Raw genomic sequence first — 12520 nt, 5'->3', positions numbered from 1 at the left:
GGACACCCCAACTTGATCTAGGAAGTCAGGTACCACTTATACATTTTTGTAGTTTTTCAATTGTCAGACATGGGGACCAAGTTCCCGGGCCCTGAAATGGTGTCCACTACATTTCTCTTCCTCTTGCAGCCAGCCAAACAGCGCACAAGATCCTGTGCTAGTTTGGAAGAGCTTTTCTTTCCCATTGAAGCAAGACAGTCGATGGGGAAAAAATGCACTCTCAGCCAATTAGATCTCTCAAGTATTTGAAGATTTGTGAATGCAGAACTCTTGACAGTCGATCACAAACTCAACTGTCCTGATATACAAAGTTTTTGAACCTTAGTTTCTCAAAAACTGCTGAACGGAATTACACTAACTCTCAAGAAGCATGGTTTCTGGACCAATTTCTAGCTCTCTGACAAATGTGGTATTCCTTTTAGCCATTTTTGCTGTATCCATTTTCTTTTTTCTTTTTTCTTAGTCTCTCCCCTTGACGGAACACGCACCAATAATTTCCATGATGGAGCTGAGATCTCTGCAGCACCCACTGCAATACAAAAGAGACATCCCACACATCTCCCTGCACTACGTGGCAGGCACAATGCCCTGCCTGCCACATGGTGCAGGAATATATACCCCCCAGGTCCCGTGTCTGTTGGCCAGAGGGTAAGGAGGGCTCGCTACGCACCCCAAAAGTCCCTTTACACCAGCCTTTTTATGGCTGGTTCACATCCATGCAAGGGCCGGCAGATTCTGGCTCCGGTGGACCGGCGGGCTCCTTAAGCCTGTCGGAGCTGTGGTGGTCAGACTTTCGGACAGCCGTACCAGCATCCAAATGTGGCAGGCAGTGAAGTTGTTGAAAATGGCAGGGAGACTGTCGGTGGTGGTACTCCTGCGATTGTAATCAGGCCCTAGGTGTCTTATCTGTAACTACAGAGTAACAACCTCAACTTTGTAAAAAAAAAAAAAAAATATATATATATATATATATATATATATATATATATATATACATATATAACAAGTATTTTAATTTATACAAACCTGTAAAAATAATGAGCGTTATCATTTAAGTTAAAAACTGTGCCTAACCTTTTACACACACACACATGTGCGTGTGTGTGCACTCATATATCCATTATTGACCAAATAAAGTATCAGAATGAGGGAGCTCAAGCGGAGTGAGTGCTTTGCTAAGGACCATAGCTTAAATCCTTCATAAACCCAATATTTAAATCTGCCAGGTACCCTCTTGAGGCTATTTGTACTGACCCCTTAAGGTAGCTACTTACTGTGGTCTTTGGACAATGCTTCAAAAATGTGGTTCAACAACCTTAGGGACTAAAGTATAAAACACTCTGAAACACCAGACCCTTGCTGAGTTCCTATAACATTTAAAACTGCAGTGTGGACAGCTATGTCATCCCACAACAAAGGACAAAGGGCACCTTCCTTTATGTTTTAATGTGGACAATCAGGTAAAACATCTAACCGTAGCAGATTTCAAGGACAGTGAGTTATCCTAAGCTAATACATTGTATCAGGACACACAAGTATTTTAATATCTCCCCCTATTTCCAAGATGGTGTTTGAGATCCAAGGAAGGTTAGTGTTGCAGCAGGGAGAGGATAACACACCATTCAAAAAAGGTTACTAGCAGTGCTGCAGCCTTTTTTACATTGTATTTGTATCTTGGGTACTACACTGAAATTGTCTTTCTCTGTGGCTGCTACTAGGCATAACATCACTGCCTAATTTGTGACAAGGTAATCGATGGTGATGTTCACCAGGCACTCATTTTTGGAGACCAGAATTATTTTTCACCATCAGACTTTTATCCAGAGAAAGAGGAAAAGGCAGATGGGGAGAAACGAGGAGCAGAAGAAGACAAATATAGGAAAACAGTGATAAAGGTAGAAAGCAGTGACATCAAATAACATGCAAGAATGGAATAAAAGTGTCAATGAGTGTAGGGTGGGGGAATAAAGAGACATTTAGGGGTCAATTCCGATCCGGTAAAAAGCACTCCGAATTGCCGTTCGGAGCGTTTTTCCCGTACGAATCGTACCCTGCAACGTCGCCCGTACGTACGACGAAGTACGATCCGTGCCGGGAGCTGGACTCTGTACGAATCGTACAGGGACCGTACGAATGAAATCCCCGTACAAATCTCCCTCGGAACCCGCTGTACGCGACATCTGTACAGTTCGCGCCTGCTTTTTCCGAACCGGCAAGTAAGATTCGTGTTGGGTACGCACCGTACGACCCTTTTTCTACGGGAGCTGAAAACAGCCGTAAAAGCAGAGTCCGCTCCGAAACAGGTACGCAACGGCCCCTCCCGGGTACGGTGCATACCCACCATGATCGCAGGGGTACGGTGCGTACCCCAGCGATCACTGGGTGTACGCACCGTACCCCGCGATCTTGGGGTGTACGCACCGTACCCCATGTACGCTGGGTGTACGGTGCGTACCCCATGTCCGCTGGGTGTACGGTGCGTACCCCCCATGATCGCAGGGGTACGGTGCGTACCTCTGCAATCATGGAGGGGTACGCACCGTTCGGTGTGTATGTGTCAGGATTATAGGTTCTGTTCAGGCCCCCAGGCTAAAATCAGTAACAAAGTTGAGCAGACGCAAAAAGGTACCATCAGTTCCCCGCGGAAGAAGAGGGTTTATAGTGTCCAAGCTTATGTGGAAACTATGTTTGCGGGCACTTAGCGACCCTCATCATGGCCGCCTTAAGTTCTGTGGTCGCTGTCCAGTGGTAGCGGTCTAGTTCTTTTGAGCGCGCTCAGGTAGCACAGCTGAAGCTCTGATTAGAACGTTGGAAATACGCACTTCAACTGAATTCGCACCATGGTGGGTGCGTTATCTGCGAGGTCCGTCTTCCCTGTACCTGTTTTGTGTCAAGACTTCAGTTATTCAAGATACCTACAGATTTCCTCAGTTCTCCAACCAAGTTCGCATGCACTACGTGGGAGCAACAGAGACAATTGTCGTTTTTTCAAAGTCAAGTAAGAGTTTGAATTCCGTTTTAAGGCACAGGTCGATAGTGCCATCTCCTGGAACTTTCTAGAAGACAGTTTTGTCAAAAGACTCGTATTCAGTTATTCATGTTTTTTCTTATGGAACATTTATTTACTGAGAACTGGGGGGAAGACTAGAAACTTCGACAAATAACGCCAGGACAGTTGGCATATACGTCATATTTCCCTCAGGAAGCTCTCCAAGTACAGGATAATTCTATTTACAGTTGAAGCAATTGCCAGGGGTTTTCATTTGATCTACTGGTAACTTAAGGCAGTTACACTTGTATGGGTTGGTGAGTATAGGAGCGGAATTAAGTATTCTAAGATATGTAAAAGTTATAGAACATAGTAACGAGATATAAAAAATAATATCTGTTCATGTATGTTTTGCAGACACTGAACAATCAAACCAATATGTAGAAGTCAGTCACCCAGTCATATAAGAGAGAAGCAGATAGCCAGGTCTTCCAGGTAAAATTGGTAACAACTGACAGGTTAATGTTTGCTGTGAATTGTAAAGTATAGAGAAGGTTAAGTGTGTCTCTTACTGCAGGTGCCAGTGTATCTTCGACGTTGGCAGACGCAGAAGACCAGAGAAGAACTATTCTCAACCAGGCTGTCTCTCTTTTTCAATCCACTTCCCCTTTCCCTTCCGTTTCAGGGACGGCTTAGAGATCTTCTGGCCGTGGCTGAGGTGAGGGGGCATTGGGAGCATCGTCGGCTTCGATGGACTTCGTGTGAGCCTTCTGACAGATTGAAGTGCCAACTTTCCATCTAAGCCACGATGGCAGAGGGCTTTGATTTGAAAACTCTGGCAGGTATATTGGATGGACTGCAAAGTCAGTTGACTCAGTCCGTTGAAGATAATAGGGCGTTAAGAGAGGAAATTAAAAGGTCCCTAAAAGAGAATCATATAATTAGGTCAAAAATGGAGGAACTAGCAGCTGGAGGGTCTTCGGGATCGAGTAGGAGTTCAGCTTCAGAAGCAGCTACTCAGGTGATTCATTCGGTAGCTCCAGTGGTTCCATTGGCTAATCCAGAGAGATTTGGGGGGGACCCACATAAAGCCCAGATATTCCTCACACAGTGTTCGTTGCATTTTCTTTGTCGTCCAGTAGTATTTAAAGACGATAGGGTGAAGGTTGCGTTCATGCTGTCCTACATGAGTGGTGATGCCGCAGCATGGTCAATGCCGTTAATTTCGAGAGATGACCCAGCCCTGTACAACTTCGATGTATTCAAAAGGGAATTTTTACGAATTTTTGATCGCAGAACTGCAGAACAGGCCACGGATAATGAGCTTTTGGATCTCAAACAAGGGAACAGAGAGTTAATTGCCTACATTGCTCAATTTAACAAACTAATTGTCGAAACGGAGTGGCCAGAAAGTAAGCGCTCCGCCATTTTTTACCGAGGCTTGAGAGATGAGCTGAAAGATGCGTTAGCGCAGATACCCAAGAGACCACGTGAGATATCTGAATTGATAGACCTGGTTTTACAGTTGGAACATTGTCTTTCAGAAAGAAAGTCAGAGAAGAAAAAAGACTTTAGGACTTATTTCCCACGCCTGGATCGGGTAAAGAGTGAATCGAGTCGATCAGAAAACAGTACAGGGGAAGAACCGATGCAGATTCGCTCCATCAGGGGTCCATTGTCTAAAGAAGAAAAAGAAAAAAGGCGAGCCAACAACTTGTGCCTGTATTGTGGTGTGTCAGGTCATTTCGTAAGAGACTGCTTGAAAAAACCAAAAGTCCATGGAAGTTTAAAAGCCAAATCCCACCAGTAGAAGGAGTTGCTCTGGTGGGAAAAGAACAAAATTGAACTCCAGAGGTGCAGCAATTAATAAACACCCTACAGTCGGCAGCTCCACATTTGACAGTCTCATTTGTTGTGAAATTTGGTACAAAAGAAATTTCTGGGGTATCAGTTATGATTGACTCAGGTGCCACTGGAAATTTTTGTGACTTGTCCTATGCCAAAGCAATGGGCATTCAGGCTGTGACAAAGAAACACCCAGAGATAGTCAAAGCAGTGGATCGCACCAATCTCACCTCGGGACCCATCACCCAAGAAACGGAAACTTTAGAGTTGTTGGGTTTACAAGGCCATCGGGAATTTCTCCGTTTCAACTTGATAGATGCTCCACAGTTCAAATTAATATTAGGATTACCTTGGCTCACTGAGCATAATCCGAAAATCGATTGGGAACAGCGAGCAGTGGAAATGACCTCAGCACATTGTCGTCAGTGTTGTTTCTCCGCTTCTCATCAGAAAACTGAAGGTTCGCCAGCTTGGAATTTGGCTCAACTTACACATCAAGTGTGTGCACTGGAAACCATAGAAATTCCTCCAGAGTATCAAGACCTGGCCAGTGTTTTTGACAAAGGAAATGCCGAGAAACTCCCACCCCATCGTGAGTACGATTGTAAAATAGAGCTAGAACCCGGAGCCAGGTTGCCATGCAGTCGGATCTATGCCCTAACAGAAGCAGAGAATGAGTTTCTAAAGAAGTACTTGGATGATTACTTAAAGATTGGATTCATAAGACCCTCTCAATCACCAGTCTCCTCGCCTCTGTTTTTCCGGCCGAAGAAGGATGGTACTTTGCGCACCTGCATTGATTACAGAGCCTTGAACTTAGCGACAGTAAAAAATCGTTATCCATTGCCACTCATTTCGCAGTTACTTGACCAAGTGAAGGGAGCAAAAATATATACTAAATTGGATTTACGAGGGGCATACCATCTGGTCAGAGTCGCTGAGGGTGAGGAATTGAAAACAGCGTTTCGCACCAAGTACGGTCTTTATGAATACCAAGTGATGCCTTTTGGATTGAGTAACGCTCCGGCAGCGTTTCAACACTTTGTGAACGATGTTTTGAGGGAATTTTTGGACTGAGTAGCCGTCGTTTACATTGACGATATCCTAATTTTTTCGGACAACATTGAAAATCACGTCCTTCAGGTGCGAGCAATTTTAAAGAAATTGTTGGAAAACCAATTGTATGTCAAACTGGAGAAGTGCTCTTTTCACGTGGAGAAAGTGGAGTTCCTAGGATTCATCTTGTCGGCTGATGGGGTGGCCATGGATCCTTCCAAAGTACAAGTCATTCAGGATTGGTCCTCTCCGAAGAGCGTCAAAGAAGTTCAGAGCTTCTTAGGGTTTTCCAATTTCTACAGAAGGTTTATTCCAAACTTTTCAGCCAAAGTCCAACCCATAACTCAACTCCTTAAGAAGGGGAAAGAATTCATTTGGTCTCTTGAAGCGGAAGAGGCTTTTCAGTTCCTTAAGAGGTCATTTGTCACGGCACCAATCTTGATGCATCCAGACCCCACGCAGGAATTTTTTGTGGAAACAGATGCGTCAGATTTCGCCACAGGTGGAATTTTATCACAAAGAAATAAGCTTACTGGACAACTCCATCCTGTGGCTTATCGGTCGAGAAAACTGACTGAAGCTGAATTTAACTACACTATAGCAGACAAGGAATTGCTGGCAGTCAAAGAAGCATTTCAGGATTGGCGTCACTATCTGCTTGGGGCCAGACACAAGGTAACGGTGTACACGGACCATCGAAATTTGCAATTTTTAAAATCTGCCAAGACATTGACCCCTCGTCAATTAAGATGGTCGTTATATTTTTCTGAATTTGACTTTGTCATAACCTTCAAACCAAGAGTGAAGAATGGCAAAGCTGACGCGTTATCACGGATGAATTGTTCAGAAGACAAGAGAGTTCCCGGAGACGAGCCAATCATTCCACGAGAGAGAATTGTGGGAGTAATTCAGTTAGAAGACTTCACCAAGGAAATATTGAAGAGATGTTCCCGGCAGGAATTGGAAAAGTGGGCAGCAGATGATAAAACAAAATCGATAAGACACCCGTTACCATACTACGATGAAGCTTTGTACTTGCCCACCAGAGAATTACAGGAAAAGGCTCTGGCCAGTTGTCATGACGATCAGTTGGCTGGTCACAAGGGCAGTAAAAAGACGTTGCAGTTGTTACAAAGGCATTTTTGGTGGCCAGGCATGGCAGCTCAGGTGGGACAGTATGTCGCAACCTGTGAATTGTGCATAAAAGGAAAGCCCTCTAGACAGAGTCCACAGGGGTTCTTACAACCTCTACCTAATGCTCCTGGTCCTTGGCATACAGTATCCTTAGACCTGATTGTAGATTTGCCACTTAGTCAAGGGTTCACCGCTATTTTAGTGTTAGTAGACACCTTTTCTAAAAATGAGTCATTTTGTTCCTTTGGAAAAAATTCCATCTGCTCCACAGTTGGTGAAATTATTTAACCAACATGTGGTGCGATCTCATGGTATTCCTCAAATTCTAATTTCGGACAGAGGTGCTCAGTTTGTGTCTCGATTCTGGAAGAACTATATGCACAGCTTGGGCATAGACACTCGTTTCTCAACTAGCTTCCATCCAGAGACTGACGGGCAAACTGAGAGAGTAAACCAAGAATTGGAGCAATACCTGACATTATATTTAATGGAGCAAGAAGGGAACTGGTCGGACCTGCTGTGGTCTGCAGAGTTCGCTTACAACAATGCAGTTCATGCCTCTACCGGTTTTACCCCATTCTATTTAAACTATGGTCGTCACCCTAAGATAACATTGGGGAAATTGTAGAAGAAAATCCGACAGTGGTAGAATGGATAGCAAACTTGAAAAAATCGTATCAACAGGCTCAGTCAAACCTCACAAAAGCAAACATTTCCTATAAGCTACAGGCAGATAAAAAGAGGAGGGCAGGAGAAAAGTTTGAGGCAGGTGATCAGGTTTGGTTATCCACTAAACATCTTAGATTAAAAGGCAACAGGAAGTTTCAGCCTAGGTTTATTGGCCCTTTTAAAATTCAGAAGAAAATAAACCCAGTAGTTGTCAAATTGCAACTTCCCCGTAGCCTAAAAGTACATCCAGCTTTTCACCTATCTTTGTTAAAGAAAAATCCTCCTAAGGTTCGTTATAAGAGTAAACCAGCACCAATCAGAGTAGAGTCAGAGGAGGAATTTGAGGTCAGTAGAATCTTAGATTCTAAAATCTCCAGGAGAAAATTGTTTTATCTTGTCGATTGGAAGGGTTTTGGACCAGAGGAAAGATCATGGGAACCTTCCAGTAATGTTCATGCTCCTAAGCTCGTTAAGCAATTTCACCAGACCAATCCTTCGAAGCCAAAACAGGGAGGGCCCCTTTTGGAGGGAGATACTGTCAGGATTATAGGTTCTGTTCAGGCCCCCAGGCTAAAATCAGTAACAAAGTTGAGCAGACGCAAAAAGGTACCATCAGTTCCCCGCGGAAGAAGAGGGTTTATAGTGTCCAAGCTTATGTGGAAACTATGTTTGCGGGCACTTAGCGACCCTCATCATGGCCGCCTTAAGTTCTGTGGTCGCTGTCCAGTGGTAGCGGTCTAGTTCTTTTGAGCGCGCTCAGGTAGCACAGCTGAAGCTCTGATTAGAACGTTGGAAATACGCACTTCAACTGAATTCGCACCATGGTGGGTGCGTTATCTGCGAGGTCCGTCTTCCCTGTACCTGTTTTGTGTCAAGACTTCAGTTATTCAAGATACCTACAGATTTCCTCATTTCTCCAACCAAGTTCGCATGCGCTACGTGGGAGCAACAGAGACAATTGTCGTTTTTTCAAAGTCAAGTAGGAGTTTGAATTCCGTTTTAAGGCACAGGTCGATAGTGCCATCTCCTGGAACTTTCTAGAAGACAGTTTAGTCAAAAGACTCGTATTCAGTTATTCATGTTTTTTCTTATGGAACATTTATTTACTGAGAACTGGGGGGAAGACTAGAAACTTCGACAAATAACGCCAGGACAGTTGGCATATACGTCATATTTCCCCCAGGAAGCTCTCCAAGTACAGGATAATTCTATTTACAGTTGAAGCAATTGCCAGGGGTTTTCATTTGATCTACTGGTAACTTAAGGCAGTTACACTTGTATGGGTTGGTGAGTATAGGAGCGGAATTAAGTATTCTAAGATATGTAAAAGTTATAGAACATAGTAACGAGATATAAAAAATAATATCTGTTCATGTATGTTTTGCAGACACTGAACAATCAAACCAATATGTAGAAGTCAGTCACCCATTCATATAAGAGAGAAGCAGATAGCCAGGTCTTCCAGGTAAAATTGGTAACAACTGATAGGTTAATGTTTGCTGTGAATTGTAAAGTATAGAGAAGGTTAAGTGTGTCTCTTACTGCAGGTGCCAGTGTATCTTCGACGTTGGCAGACGCAGAAGACCAGAGAAGAACTATTCTCAACCAGGCTGTCTCTCTTTTTCAATCCACTTCCCCTTTCCCTTCCGTTTCAGGGACGGCTTAGAGATCTTCTGGCCGTGGCTGAGGTGGGGGGGCATTGGGAGCATCGTCGGCTTCGATGGACTTCGTGTGAGCCTTCTGACAGTATGTGAATGTGCGCTTTTCCGTACGAATCGCCCTTACCTGACGTGGACCGTACGAATTGCGTCCTCATACCCCGGTCCGGATCGTACTCTGCGAGTCATACGGTGTGTGTACGAGTCGTACAGAAACGGCTCCGGATGCGAATCGTACGCACAGGAATTTTACCGGATCGGAATCGGCCCCATAGTGGAATGAAGACTAGTTTGCCATGGTGTTCAGCAACTCTGGCATGCAGACACATCGGTGATGGGTTCTTCATAAAAACTTTCAGCCCATCCACTTACACATTTTAAGCATTGCAAAACATTAAAACGTTTTTGTAAAAAAAAAAAAGGTGAAATAACTTCTAGAAATGCCCTGCAGTAAAAATTGTCAAACCACACAATTGGGTGCATACATATTATCACATAGTATAAACTCATCATCAGTTTCACTAGTGTTATTTTCTTCTTTTCGCATGTATATAAAATATGGCTTTTTTTACAGGTAACATTGATTGAAGTTTAGATGGTAGCTGCACAGGCATCATTTGTCAAAGGTGCAAGTAGACATCTATGTAATCGCATGCAAACCCTTTTGACTGCACTGCATCCTTTGAGAATTTTAAAACAAAGTTTGCTGAGAAGTAGTTCATGAAACCACTACCAACTTTCAAACATACTTAAAAGAAAGTAAACGTTGCTTTTTAAATGTAGGCCTGTTTGCTTTTAGGATACAGAATGCATTAAAAAAATGAACTCTATTTAGATGTGATCACAGACAAGGTTGTCTGCTGGCCCCAGCAGACCACCATACCTGTTGTGGCATCCAATCATAGTGAGTTTCAGTGTGCTGAATATTGATGAGGTAGGATAGATCCCCACGATTCGGAATGTTGTGAACCAATCAATTAGTACATAAGTCAGTTCACAAAATTATTTTTCAGTCACTAAAAGTTGGCACACAATTTACATCTACTTTTTATGCATTAAAATATTGTACATCTGGATCTAAATTCATAAAAATACTTAGATGGCAGTGATCAAACTGTAATTTTCAGTACATAGGCTGTTTTTGCCAAACAAAACGCAAATCTGAAGATTAATTTTACTACATATATTTTAGTTGTTTCTTGAAATTTGTACAGCCAAAGAGGAATCAGAGGAATAATTGCATCTCCTGGGAGGAAGCTGCCACTTTTCTAAGTTCTAAATATCACAAAGTTTAAAGGCTTTTGGTTGGAGAGAGAGGTGAAGTTATTTTCGTCAGTGTTTGCTTGCTGGTTTGGTTTCTGCCCAATGAGTGAGTGGATGAGTCAGCCTTTGGTGCCAGCGTCTTAGGGAGATTTCATTTTTCTTGTGTCTTGCTGTAAGACTTATGGGTCGATTATGATGTCGTTCAGAAAGCTTTCTGAACAACCAATTACGATGTTCGGAAAGCTTTTGGACTTTCTGGGTCGGTTCCGACTCAGTTCTGGATGGAATTCGGAGGAATCGAGTCAGATTACAATGTCCGATTTGGACAACCTTTCCTAATTGGTTTGTCCGACACGGATCGGCTGTCAGAACCTGACTTTGGGGGCCCGTAGCAGACCCCCGTTCATCCAGAGCCTTCCGAATGGGGCCCGTGGTGGTACCCAAGGGACCCCCCCTTTCTGACCATGCACAGTGTGGTAGGCACCCAGGGGTGTCTGCCACAGCGTGCACGATTTCCCCCACCCACTCCTTTCTTCAATGGGAGCCTGTGTATTCGGTAGGAACATTCATTGAAGTCAAGGGGAGTCCGAACAAATGGTATCCAGAACCATTGTCATCGGTCAGTCAGACTCACCGAATCTGATTCGGTTGGAAACCATTTCGAGACCGATTAGGTCAGAATGCTTTACGACCGACATCGTAATCAGCCCCATAATTACTGATGCCCGGAGTGCTGGATATTTTCGTACAACACAGCGAGTGTGTAGAAAATTTATAACCAGACTCCTATGCCTAACTGAGGTCTCTAGAGCACAGATAAGACCTCCCTGGAGATATGGCTAGATTCAGCTGCCTGATTGGTTCCACTGAATATTTTTAACAGACATCATTTTTTCACAAGGTGAAGTAGAATTCTTTATGGTCCCAAGAGTGCCAGGGGTCGAACAAGCCCAGAAAGTGCAAAACAGGCTTTAGTGCAAAGGGCTTGTCCCACCTGCTGCTGGCGGGACCCTAACCTCCTGTCAGTAATTACCCCTGTATTTCTAAAAAGAGGAGTCACCGCTTATGGGTGTTTATTTTGACACTGTGGATTCGGCAATTCCTGCATAGCAGAACTATCCCAGCCTTCCTCACTGTCAGAAAGGCCAGGAGAAAGGCACTGAAAGCAATTTTCTGATAACAGCTTTTTCTTTTTCCAATCCAACTTCATTCTGAGAGTGGAACCTATTCCATTCACAGTGTGTGCAATGAAAGACATGTTAATAAATATGAATCAACTGATGTGACTTTAGAAGTGAAGGTCTATAGATGCAGTGTAAGATGTATTGCATAACTGATGTTAGCCGTATTAAAATCCCAATGTGACAGTGTTTGCCTACATGTTGAAAATATATTTTATACATTGTGTGGCTTGAATAATGGATGAAGGAACTTTTTGTACTCAAGATCTTTAAGTATCCGGCATCTCATCACATTAATTATATGGTAACAGAACATACACTTCTAGAAATGCTAGTTTATCAGTCGCTTGAGGTCACCAATCAGTTCCACTCATATCTAATTATCGTGACATGGTTTGAATGTGTGTATTTTGTTAGAAATCGTCAAGATTTTGGGGTCAGCCTGCAGTTTTTCTATTTGCCCCAAAAGGGCATGATAAGTCTGCAACCTCCTGCATTGATTGGGCCACAGGGCCTGTAATGTAATGTTATTACTCAGCATTGAACAATTAGACTGTTACTATGAAGTGGGAGGGGGGGGATTCTATTCTTGTGTAAATGTGAGTTTCTACAGCAATCGGATCTCAAAGCACCATGGTAATTACCCCCCCTCCTCCCCACACACACAAACAATTTACATGGCAAATATTAACAGTGTAAACCGGATGAAATGTACCAGAGCAAAT

At 43.4% G+C, this 12520-nt stretch overlaps 1 protein-coding gene across 1 annotated transcript in view; it reads right to left on the bottom strand.

Annotated features, from left to right (window-relative positions):
• Positions 1 to 12520, bottom strand: part of LHFPL3 (LHFPL tetraspan subfamily member 3) — a 765165-nt gene that overhangs the window by 199702 nt on the left and 552943 nt on the right. The window lies entirely within an intron of this gene.

This window comes from Lissotriton helveticus, chromosome 1_1 (assembly GCF_964261635.1).
Source record: "Lissotriton helveticus chromosome 1_1, aLisHel1.1, whole genome shotgun sequence".
In the NCBI taxonomy this organism is placed as follows: domain Eukaryota; kingdom Metazoa; phylum Chordata; class Amphibia; order Caudata; family Salamandridae; genus Lissotriton; species Lissotriton helveticus.
This window is presented reverse-complemented; position numbering and strand designations above follow the sequence as displayed.